The sequence below is a fragment of the Suncus etruscus genome, chromosome 7 (assembly GCF_024139225.1).
Source record: "Suncus etruscus isolate mSunEtr1 chromosome 7, mSunEtr1.pri.cur, whole genome shotgun sequence".
In the NCBI taxonomy this organism is placed as follows: domain Eukaryota; kingdom Metazoa; phylum Chordata; class Mammalia; order Eulipotyphla; family Soricidae; genus Suncus; species Suncus etruscus.
The window spans coordinates 90,429,206-90,441,854 of record NC_064854.1 but is presented as its reverse complement, the minus strand read 5'-3'; the positions used below and the strand labels follow the sequence as shown (position 1 = coordinate 90,441,854).

General features: G+C 39.3%; 1 protein-coding gene across 1 annotated transcript in view; it reads right to left on the bottom strand.

Annotated features, from left to right (window-relative positions):
- The window catches only part of DNAH9 (dynein axonemal heavy chain 9), a 704,007-nt gene that overhangs the window by 331,651 nt on the left and 359,707 nt on the right, over window positions 1-12,649 (bottom strand). The window lies entirely within an intron of this gene.

The window sequence follows — 12,649 nt, the reverse complement described above, 5'->3', positions numbered from 1 at the left end:
CAATGCATGACAGGGGCTATATACTATATATATGAATTGTTTGTGATTTTGGCTTGAAGTCAGTACAGAAAATCACATCCACATAAAGACTGATTTTAAAGATTTATTTGACTGCTATCATCCAAATCTTTGGCATTTGGTTTCCTTTCCCAAGAACCATCTAAAATAAAGAACATTTTTAGATAATGCTTAAAAAGTATATTTGTCACGCGGGAGCATTTGTGCCCATGTGGTTATGAAAATGAGTATTAGTAGGAAAAGACATCGATGCAGGGGTTCAATATGAATACGGGAGTTTTCCTCCTCCCCCCTCACCCCGAGCCCAGTTGCCAAACCTGGCCCTGAAGACCAGTCTGTCATGGGGGGAATCTCTGTCTCCTGGACTAAGTGGTCAGCCCAAGAGGCCATTGGCCAGCTGTCTGCCCAGGTTCCCAAACATACCCGTAGAAAAAGAGCAGGAATCCTGGTATGTGGGATCTTCTGGGTCCAGCTGCAGCCTCCCTCTCCAGTATGAAAAAGCATGGGGGAGGAGTTTGCCTCCTCTCCATAACCCAGAGCTCAGATGCCAGACCTGGCCTTGAAAGCCAGCCTGGCGTGGGGGGCTCTAGGTCTCGTGGACTAACTGGACAGTTCTGGAGGCCTTTGGCAAGCTGTCTGTCCAGATTCCCAGTCATGCCACCATGTAATTCTGGGTCCAGATGCAGCCTTCCACTCCAGTTTGAAAAAGCATAGGATTGGAGTTTCCCTCATCCCCCCTCCCCCAGAGCCCAGTTGCCAGACCTGGCCCTGAAGACCAGTCTGCTATGGGGGGATCTCAGTCTATTGGACTAAGTGGTCAGCCCAGGAAGCCATTGGCCAGCTGTCTTCCCAGATTCCCAGCCATACCCGTAGGAGAGGAGCAGGAATCCTGGTATGTGGCATCTTCTGGGTCCAGCTGCAGCCTTCCTCTCCAGTATGAAAAAGCTCCAAGTATTGCTTTATCTATTTGAGGGTGTTTATTGTTCCAGATGAATTTCAGAAGTGTTTGATACACTTCTTTGAAGAATGCCATGAGTATCTTTAGAGGGATTGCATTAAATCTGTACAATGCTTTGAGGCATATTGCCATTTTAATAATGTTAATCCTGCCAATCCATGAGCAGTGTTTGTGTTTCCATTTCCATGTGTCATCTCTCATTTCTTGGAGCAAGGTTTTATAGTTTTCTTTTTATAGGTCCTTCACATCTTTGGTCGAGTTGTCTTCAAGGTATTTGAGTTTGTGTGGCAAAATGTGAATGGATTGTTTTCTTAATGTTCATTTCTTCCCTATCATTATTGATGTATAAAAGGCCATTGATTTCTTGTGTTAATTTTGTAGCCTGCCACCTTGCTATATGAATCTATTGTTTCTAGAAGCTTTTTGTTATAGTCTTTAGGGTTTTCTAAGTAGAGTATTATGTCATCTTCACACAATGAGAGCTTTACTTCTTCCTTTCCTATTTATTTGGATTTACTTGATATCTTTTTCTTGCCTAATTGCTATAGCAAGTACTTTCATTACTATGTTGAAGAGGAGTGCTGAAAGCGGAACACCTTGTCTTGTGCCAGAATTTAGAGAAAAGGTTTTCAGTTTTTCTCCATTGAGGATAATATTTGCTTTGGCTTGTGGTAGATGGCCTTAACTATATTGAGAAAGATGACATTAAATCCTATGACAATCATTTCCCTCAATATCAATGGCATAAATGCACTAAATAAGAGACACAGAGTGGCAAAATGAATAAAAAAGATGAAACCAACCTTCTGCTGCCTACAAGAAACACCTAAACAGTCAGAACAAACAGAGACTCAAAATTAAAGGCTGGAGGAAAATCATCCAAGAAAACAACAGACTTAAAAAGCAGGGGTGGCCATATTAATATCTGATGACCCCAACTTTAGACTCAGAAAAGTTGTAATGGACAAAGATGGACACTTCGTACTAATCAAGGGATATGTGCAACTGGAGAAATCATAATACTAAACATATATGCACCCAATGAGAAACTAGCAAATTATCTAATACAATGATTGACAAATTTGAAAGAAGAATTGTTAAAAAAAATAATTGTGGGAGACCTCAACATGGCCCTTCAACACTAGAGAGGTCATTTAGTCTGAAACTCAACAAAAATTTACTAGCCCTGAAAAGAGAAATGGAAAAAGAGGACTAGTATACATATATGTATTGTATATATATGACATATATATCATCATATGTATGTCATATATTTTACACATATATATGACACTTATTCCTCAGAAACCAGGGATATACATTCTTCTCAATGTCCAGGATAGACGACATGCTGGCACTTAAAACATACCTCCATAATATCAAGAGAATAGAAATTTTTTCAGACTATCTTCACAAACCATGAGGCTCTGAAATTAGATGTGAACTACAAAGGGACACAGAAGAAAAGCTTTAACAACTGTAAATTAAGCAGCCTGCTATTGAACATAGAGTGGGTCTGAAATTAAATTACAGAGGAAATAAAAACTTTCCTAGAAACAAATGACAATGAAGATACTAACTATCAGAATCTATGGGACAGAGCAAAAGCAGTACTGAGAGAAATATTTAAAGCTTTACAAACACACATCAGGAAGGAAGAAGGTGCATACCAGAACAAAATAGTACAGCTCATAAAATAAGAAAATGATCAACAAAAGTAACCAAAAATAGGGAGACAGAAGGAAATAACAAAGCTTAGAGCAGAAATCAATGAAATGGAAAACCAAAGAACAATCTGAAAGATCAACAAAAGTAGAGTTGGTTTTTTGAAAAAATAAACACGATTGACAGACCATTGGCATAAATCACAAAGAGAGAGAAACTTGGTACCCTGTATTAGAAATGAAAAGGGGGAGATCACTACAGATATTGCAGAGATTCAAAAGGTAATTAAAGACTACTTTGAGAAATTCTATGCCAATAAACTGGAAGAAATGGATAAATTATTGGACTCTTATAACCTTCCACAATTGAATATGGAGGATGTAGCACATCTGAACATCCCCATCACTATTGTGGAAATTACAATGGTAATCAAATTTCTGCCCAAAAACAAAAGCCCAGGCCCAGATGGATTTACTAATGAATTTTTTCAAACCTTTCAAGAGGAACTACTACCAATCCCGGCAAGACGGTTTTATGAAATTGAAAAACAGGAACACTTCCAAACAGCGTTTATGAAGCCAACATCACCTTGATACCAAAATCAAACAGAGATGGTGCCAAACAAGAAAATTACAGAAAAACATCTCTGATGAACACAGATACAAAGATCCTCAACAAAATCCTTGCAATAGGATCCAATGGCTCATCAAGAAGATCATTCACTACGATCAAGTAGGTTTCATTCCAGGAATGCAAGGATGGTTTAACATCCATAAATCTATCAACACAATGCACAACATCAACAACAAGAAAAATAAAAATCACTTAATCATATCATTAGATGCAGAGAAAGCATTTGATAAGGTCCAAACTCTCAGCAAGAAGGGATGAAAGGAACCTTTCTCAACATATTTAAGGCCATCAGCTGTAAATCTTAAGGATTCTCCTCTGAATGTAATTTCCCTTTTTGATCTTGTTGCTTTCAGCATTTTATATCTGTGGAATTTGTCTTTGTGACTAGGATGTTTCTTGGGGTGTTTTTCTTATGGTCTCTTTTAGCTGGTACTCTTTGGGCATGCAGGATTTGATTGCATGCAGTCTCTAGTTCTGGGAGTTTCTCTATGATGATATCTTTGACTTTTGATTCTTTCTGAGTATCTTCTTTCCTGGGCTTCTGGAACACCACTGATTTTTACATTGTCTTTGTTGAGTTTATAAAAAACTTCTATTTTCATCTGTTCACATTCTTTGAGTTATTTTTCCATTGTATTATTGTTTACCTTAAGGTTCTTTTCTTTTCTTTTTTTTTGGGGGGGGCCACACCCGGCATTGCTCAGGGGTTACTTGTGGCTGTCTGCTCAGAAATAGCTCCTGGCAGGCACAGGGGACCATATGGGACACTGGGATTTGAACCAACCACCTTTGGTCCTGGATTGGCTGCTTGCAAGGCAAAAACCGCTGTGCTATCTCTCTGGCCCTTAAGATTATTTTCTAATCTCTTCTGCTTTGTGGAGTTGTTCTGCATTTCATCTTCCAGTTCACTGATTCTGTCCTCAGCTTCTGTTACCCTGTTGGAGAGGCTTTTCATTTAGGTTTTCAATTCAGCTACTGTGTTTTTCAGAAATGTTATTTCAGTTTGAAGTTTTCTGATTTCTATCTTTGAGTTTTGTTTATCTGGAGATATATTTTCTTTGATTTCCATGAGGATCCTCCATATTTCTATTCTAAACTCATCTGAGAGATTATTCAGATGGTTATTATTTTTTGGGTCATCAGAGATATCTTTATTCTCTGTGCATGTTTTTTGCCTGTGAGGTTTCCCCATTGTCCTGTTTGTAGTGTGATATTTTTTCTGCATGTTATGGTGGGTTTCATTAGTTGGAAAGAAGTGTGCCACCGCAAAACAAAGCAGAGAGAGCATGCTCTTCTGGGGCCTCTAGAAGAGCAATTTTGCTGGGCCCTTCTTGGCCCTCTCAGGAAAGGTTCAGGAGATAGAATAGTAGATAAACACACAAAATCGACAGAGCCCCTCAGTCTCTTCCAACTGGAAATCTCAAAGCAGTGGCAGACCTCTCCCACCTTCCTTAAAAGACAAGGGATCTGCCTTTCTGCCAGGGCACCTCTGGTTACTATTTTTCACTCACTCTATCTTTCTTGTCCTTTCAGCTTGGGTGTCTCTAGGAGAGAGTTTTTGCTGGGCCCTTATTGTGCCTCTCAAGAGAGGTTCAGGAGACAGAAGAGTAGAGCACCATGCAAAGGTGACAGGTCACCTCAGTCTCATCAGTTTCTCCCACTTCGTAATCTCACAGCAAGGGCTGACCTCTCTCCCCTGCCTTCACAGACAAAGGATTTGCCTTTGTGCCAGGGCACCTCAGGTATCTGGTTTTCACTCACTCATTCTTTCTTCATCCTTGGTGTCTTTTACTTCATTCTTACAAGTGCTTTATATATCTTGGATGTTAGTCTTCCTTAAGTGAGTGGTTAATAGATGTTATCTACTACTCTGTGGAATGTCTTAATTCTAGTCATTTTTATGATGACAGAGATTTATTAATTTGATGTAATCTCGTTGTTAATCTTTGCTATTTTTTGCCTAGGCAGTATTACTGAGTCATTTAAAATGCTGCTAGATTCAATGTCAACTTAAATGTCAAAGAATAAATGACTAAATAAACTGTTGTATATACACAGTGGTATATTACTTGTACATAATGAAAATATATAATGTAATTTTCTATGATATATGGAAATCATACTATATTAAGTTAGTCTGAGGGAGTGGGATATATAAAGTGTAATTTATATTATATGTAAGATATAATAAACATATGAAATTACTAATAACCAAAGGCATCAAAACGTGAGAATTTGTCTGCAGAAATGAGCTTAACATATGTAAAGGGTGATTAATGGCAGTGAGTCGGAAGCACTAAATCAATGGTTAGGAAGATGGGTACTGGTAATTGGTGCAATCTTGGAGTATTTTTTGCATGAAACTATACCATTAATAGTATTATAAATCACTGTATCTCAAATAAGCACAAGGAAAACCATTATTATGAACCACTTACTCTGTGACAAAGTGAAAGTTTCTGGGCAGTGATCAAATTAATCTCATTTACTCAAACTTACACTGTGTTAAAAAATGAAGATATGTCCGGTACAATGGCTAAAAAGATAAAATGGAATAAGACTGATGTAGCTAACCTATTTCTAGAGTTTGTGGCCATAGGTGACTTTACTTATTCTCCCTGATATAAATTTTTCTCAATTATAATATCAAGTTATGAAGGTCGGGAGGCTTGATAACTCCATTCATTCTTTAATTTGAATGTAATACCACCTAAATTGGTACTTGATTTTTAAAATATGCATTAAAATAAAAAACTATTTTTTATTTTGGATCACACCCAGTGCACTAAATGATTATACCTTGCTCAGAGCTAAAAATTTACTCATGGCAAGCTTTGGAGACCATGTAGGTTGCTAAGGATTAAACCCAGGTTGGCTGCATGCAAAGAAAATATCCTAACTGTTCCAGCCCCACTTAAAAATACTCTAATTCGGGAAATTGAGCAGCGGCGGCGGCGGCCCCTCCTCATTCGCACATCAGGGCCCTCCAGACCCAGGCACCCCAACAGTGAAACGAACCAGCTACCTTGGCCAGGATCTGAGGGAGGGACTTCAGAGCATAAAAACTGGCTAAGCTTTGCAAGAGCTGGCTCCCTGTGTGTGACACCAGGCGGGGAAAATCCGTGAAAGTACACTGGCCCAGTGGGGCTCAACTGTGAAAGACTGTGAGTGTGACCTGTCTATGTCTGTCTACTGTCCTCTTGCGTGAAACTCTTGCGAGTGGGGCAAAAAGAGCCTCCAGAAACCTCGCTCGCCCAGACGCCATTTTCAGGGAGGGACTTCAGAGCATAAAAACCGGCTAAGCTTTGCAAGAGCTGGCTCCCTGTGTGTGACACCAGGCGGGGAAAATCCGCGAAAGTACACTGGCCCAGTGGGGCTCAACTGTGAAAGACTGTGAGTGTGACCTGTCTATGTCTGTCTACTGTCCTCTTGCGTGAAACTCCGCTTCGCTACGCGGCCGTGCACTCTTTCTAAGGAAAGAACTCCATTGCAACAAAAAGAAAAAATCACACTAAGAACGGTGCTATATCACAGAAGCAAACATTTCTCTCTGGACTGTCTTTTCTGTTGCATGCTCGGGCCTAAGATTTGACCCAGTGTGAGGCTTCATCCACGGAGGACTCCCCTCCCTTAGAGGCAAGTCAGCCCATCCAGAAAGGGAGGAGCCAGAGGAGTGTGCTGCCTACATCATATAGACAATGAATACCACCACAACACGTAGAAAAACCCACAGTACAAGTGTGACAATGGGGAAACAACGCAGGCCAGCATCAGACATAGAGAATGAAGATGACAATTCTGAGGACCAGATAATGACTGAACAACTAATCAACCTCTCAGATAAGGACTTTAGACTAGCAATATGGAAGGTGCTCAACAGACTCCAAGAAACCATGGATCGAGTTGAACAAAACACTAATAAGAACCAAGAAAATATGAAGGCAGAAATGACAAAACTCCAAACTGAAATAACATGCCAACTAACAGGACTGAAAAAGTCAGTAAACGAAGTGAATGACAAAATGGATAAGCTCTGGGACAGGGTATCAGAAGCTGAGAATAGACTTGGTGCTGTGGAAGATGAGATACATAACAATTCCATACAGCAGGAGAGATTGGACAAAAAACTTAAAGCAAATGAGCAGACAATGGAAAAATTAGTCAAAGAATGGGAACAGACGAAAATAGAAGTCTATGATAAGATCAACAGAAACAACTTAAGAATCATTGGAGTCCCAGAGACCCAGGAAGAAAATTTCCAGGAAGAATCAATGGTCAAGAACATCATTAAAGAGAAACTTCCAGAGCTAAAGAATATATGTGATCAAATCCTGCATGCCCGAAGAGTACCAACCAAAAGAGACCCCAGAAAAACCACCCCGAGACACATCCTAGTCACAATGACAAATCCCACAGATAGAGACAGAATTCTGAAAACAGCAAGATCAAAAGGGGAAATCATGTTCAAGCAAGCTTCCCTGAGATTTACAGCAGACCTGTCACCAGAAACACTCAATGCCAGAAAGCAGTGGTGGGATATTGTGACAAGACTGAATGAAATGAATGCTTCACCCAGAATACTATACCCAGCAAAACTCACTTTCCGGTTTGATGGAAGAATACATGGTTTCACAGACAAAAAACAGCTCAGAAACTTCACAGACACAAAACCAGTCTTAAGAGAAAAACTGAAAGACCTAATCTAAGACAAGACTACCCAAAAGACACACCAAATTTTGAAATAAAGATGGCGTTAAATCCCAGGACAATTCTTTCTCTCAACGTCAATGGACTAAATGCACCAGTTAAGAGACACAGAGTGGCTAAATGGATCAAAAAACTCAATCCAACCTTCTGCTGCCTACAAGAAACGCACCTGAATAGTCAGAACAAACATAGACTCAAAATAAAAGGCTGGAGAAAAGTTATCCAAGCAAACAACACCCATAAAAAAGCTGGAGTGGCCATACTAATATCAGATAATGCAAACTTTATACTCAGGAAGGTTGTAAGGGACAAAGACGGACATTTTATATTAATCAAGGGGTACGTAGAGCAGGAAGAATTCACTCTCCTAAACATATATGCACCGAATGAGGGGCCAGCAAAATATTTAATACAACTGTTGACAAATCTGAAAAATAATATCAACAACAACACAATAATTGTGGGGGACCTTAACACGGCTTTGTCAACACTGGACAGGTCAACCAGACTGAAACCCAACAAGAATATACTAGACCTGAGGAGAGAAATGGAAGAAAGAGGCCTAGTGGATATATATAGGACACTCCATCCCCAGAAACCTGGATACACATTCTTCTCCAATGTACATGGGACATTCTCCAGGATAGACTACATGCTGGCACATAAAACATACCTCCATAAGATCAAGAGGATAGAAATTTTGCAGACTACCTTCGCTGACCACAAGGCTCTGAAATTATTTGTGAACTCCAAAGGGACTCAGAAGAAACACTTTAACACCTGGAAGTTAAACAGCCTCATGCTCAATAACCAGTGGGTCCGAGATGAAATCAAGGAGGAAATAAAAAGGTTCCTGGAAACAAATGACAGTAAAGACACAAACTCTCAGAACTTATGGGACACAGCAAAAGCAGTACTGAGAGGAAAATTTATAGCTTTGCAAGCACACATCAGGAAGGAAGAAGGAGCTTACCTGAGTAGCTTAATGACACAGCTAATAGAACTAGAAAATGCTCAACAAAAGGACCCAAGAATAGGAAGACAGAAGGAAATAACAAAGCTGAGAGCAGAAATCAACGAAGTGGAAACTCAAAAAACAATCCGAAAGATCAACGAAAGCAGAAGTTGGTTCTTTGAAAAAATAAACAAGATTGATAGACCACTGGCAAACCTAACAAAGAAAGAGAGAGAGAGAAACTTGATAACTCATATCAGGAATGAAAAAGGAGAGATCACTACTGATATGACAGAGATTCAAAGGGTAATCAGAAACTACTTTGAAAAACTCTACGCCACTAAAAATGAGAACCTGGAAGAAATGGATAAATTCTTGGACTCTTATAATCTTCCACGGTTGAAGGAAGAGGATGTAGCATATCTAAACACCCCCATCACCATTGATGAAATTAAAACAGTAATCAAATGTCTGCCGAAAAACAAAAGCCCAGGTCCAGATGGATTCACTAATGAATTCTATCAAACTTTCCAAGAGGAACTACTGCCAATCTTGGCAAGACTCTTTCATGAAATTGAACAAACAGAAACACTTCCAAATAGCTTTTATGAAGCCAACATCACCTTGATACCTAAACCAGACAGAGACGCTACCAAAAAAGAAAATTACAGACCAATATCACTGATGAATGCAGATGCAAAGATCCTCAACAAAATCCTGGCAAATAGGATTCAATGCCTCGTTAAGAAGATCATCCACTACGATCAAGTAGGTTTCATCCCAGGAATGCAAGGCTGGTTTAACATCCGTAAATCTATCAACATAATACACAACATCAATAACAAGAAAAATAAAAACCACATGATCATATCAATAGATGCAGAGAAAGCATTTGATAAGGTCCAACACCCATTCTTGATCAAAACTCTCAGCAAGATGGGAATGGAGGGAACCTTTCTCAATATAGTGAAGGCCATCTACCACAAGCCAGTGGCAAATATTATCCTCAATGGAGAAAAACTGAAAGCCTTCCCTCTAAATTCTGGCACAAGACAAGGCTGTCCTCTCTCACCACTCCTATTCAACATAGCACTGGAAGTACTTGCTATAGCGATTAGGCAAGAAAAGGATATCAAGGGAATCCAGATAGGAAAGGAAGAAGTCAAGCTCTCACTGTTTGCAGATGACATGATACTCTATTTAGAAAACCCTAAAGACTCTATCAAAAAGCTTCTAGAAAGAATAGACTCATATAGCAAGGTGGCAGGCTACAAAATTAACACACAAAAATCAATGGCCTTTCTATATACCAATAATAATAAGGATGAAATGGACATTAAGAAAACAACCCCATTCACAATAGTGCCACACAAACTCAAATATCTTGGAATCAACTTGACTAAATATGTGAAGGACCTATACAAAGAAAACTATAAAACTCTGCTCCAAGAAATAAGAGAGGACACACGGAAATGGAAACGCATACCCTGCTCATGGATTGGCAGGATTAACATCATCAAAATGTCAATACTCCCCAAGGCATTATACAGATTTAATGCCATCCCTCTAAAGATACCCATGACATTCTTCAAAGAAGTGGATCAGACACTTTTGAAATTCATTTGGAACAATAAACACCCTCGAATAGCTAAAGCAATCATTGGGAAAAAGAATATGGGAGGAATTACTTTTCCCAACTTTAAACTGTACTACAAAGCAACAGTTATCAAAACAGCATGGTATTGGAATAAGGATAGGTCCTCAGATCAGTGGAATAGGCTTGAATACTCAGAAAATGTTCCCCAGAGATACAACCATCTAATTTTTGATAAAGGAGCAGGAAATCCTAAATGGAGCAGGGAAAGCCTCTTCAACAAGTGGTGTTGGCACAATTGGATAGCCACTTGCAAAAAATTAAACTTAGACCCCCAGCTAACATCATGTACAAAGGTAAAATCCAAATGGATTAAAGACCTCGATATCAGCCCCAAAACCATAAGATATATAGAACAGCACATAGGCAAAACACTCCAGGACATTACAGGCATCTTCAAGGAGGAAACTGCACTCTCCAAGCAAGTGAAAGCAGAGATTAACAGATGGGAATATATTAAGGTGAAAAGCTTCTGCACCTCAAAGGAAATAGTGCCCAGGATACAAGAGCCACCCACTGAGTGGGAGAAACTATTCACCCAATACCCATCAGATAAAGGGCTAATCTCCAAAATATACAAGGCACTGACAGAACTTTACAAGAAAAAAACATCTAACCCCATCAAAAAATGGGGAGAAGAAATGAACAGACACTTTGACAAAGAAGAAATACACATGACCAAAAGACACATGAAAAAATGTTCCACATCACTAATCATCAGGGAGATGCAAATCAAAACAACGATGAGATACCACCTCACACCACAGAGAATGGCACACATCACAAAGAATGAGAATAAACAGTGTTGGCGGGGATGTGGAGAGAAAGGAACTCTTATCCACTGCTGGTGGGAATGCCGTCTAGTTCAACCTTTATGGAAAGCGATATGGAGATTCCTCCAAAAACTGGAAATCGAGCTCCCATACGATCCAGCTATACCACTCCTAGGAATATACCCTAGGAACACAAAAATACAATACAAAAACCCCTTCCTTACACCTATATTCATTGCAGCTCTATTTACCATAGCAAGACTCTGGAAACAACCAAGATGCCCTTCAACAGACGAATGGCTAAAGAAACTGTGGTACATATACACAATGGAATATTATGCAGCTGTCAGGAGAGATGAAGTCATGAAATTTTCCTATACATGGATGTACACAGAATCTATTATGCTGAGTGAAATAAGTCAGAGAGAGAGAGAGAAAAACGCAGAATGGTCTCACTCATCTATGGGTTTTAAGAAAAATGAAAGACACCCTGGTAATAATAATTTTCAGACACAAAAGAGAAAAGAGCTGGAAGTTCCAGCTCACCTCAGGAAGCTCACCACAAAGAGTGATGAGTTTAGTTAGAGAAATAACTACATTTTGAACTGTCCTAATATTGAGAATGTATGAGGGAAATGTAGAGCCTGTTTAGGGTACAGGCGGGGGTTGGGTGGGGAGGAGGGAGATTTGGGACTTGGGTGATGGGAATGTTGCACTGGTGATGGGTGGTGTTCCTTTTATGACTGAAACCCAAACACAATCATGTATGTAATCAAGGTGTTTAAATAAAAAAAAAAAAAAAAGAAGGTGGAAATTGAGGGAACACCTTTGTTTGAAGTTGGTAGCTTACATCTTAACCCACACCAGAAAAAAAAATACTCTAATTCATAGATAATAAATGAGGTAAAGTTCATGTTTTGCACTTCACTCTCAAGTACCACATCACTAAACCCGTGCATTAATTATTGCCTGGCTATCTGAGAATCACCAGAAATGGGCACAGTTTCTTTTATTAAAGGCCCTCTACAGTAAACAAAACCTTTGATTTCATCATATAAAAGTTAGCCTAGTTAAGTGTGAGAAAATAGTTCCAAGATGTTTTGGTACTCCATTTTTTGGGTACCTTATTTATTATCTAAAATTTTTCTTGGTACTATATGATTATGTCAAGGTAATAATTATACCCCAGGTAAAAAAGGAAAACTAATTCTGTTTGAGCTCACTGCCTGCCCCCGGAGACCTGTGATAGGGCTTTAGTTGTTGCTCTAGCCACTCCTTGATCTTCA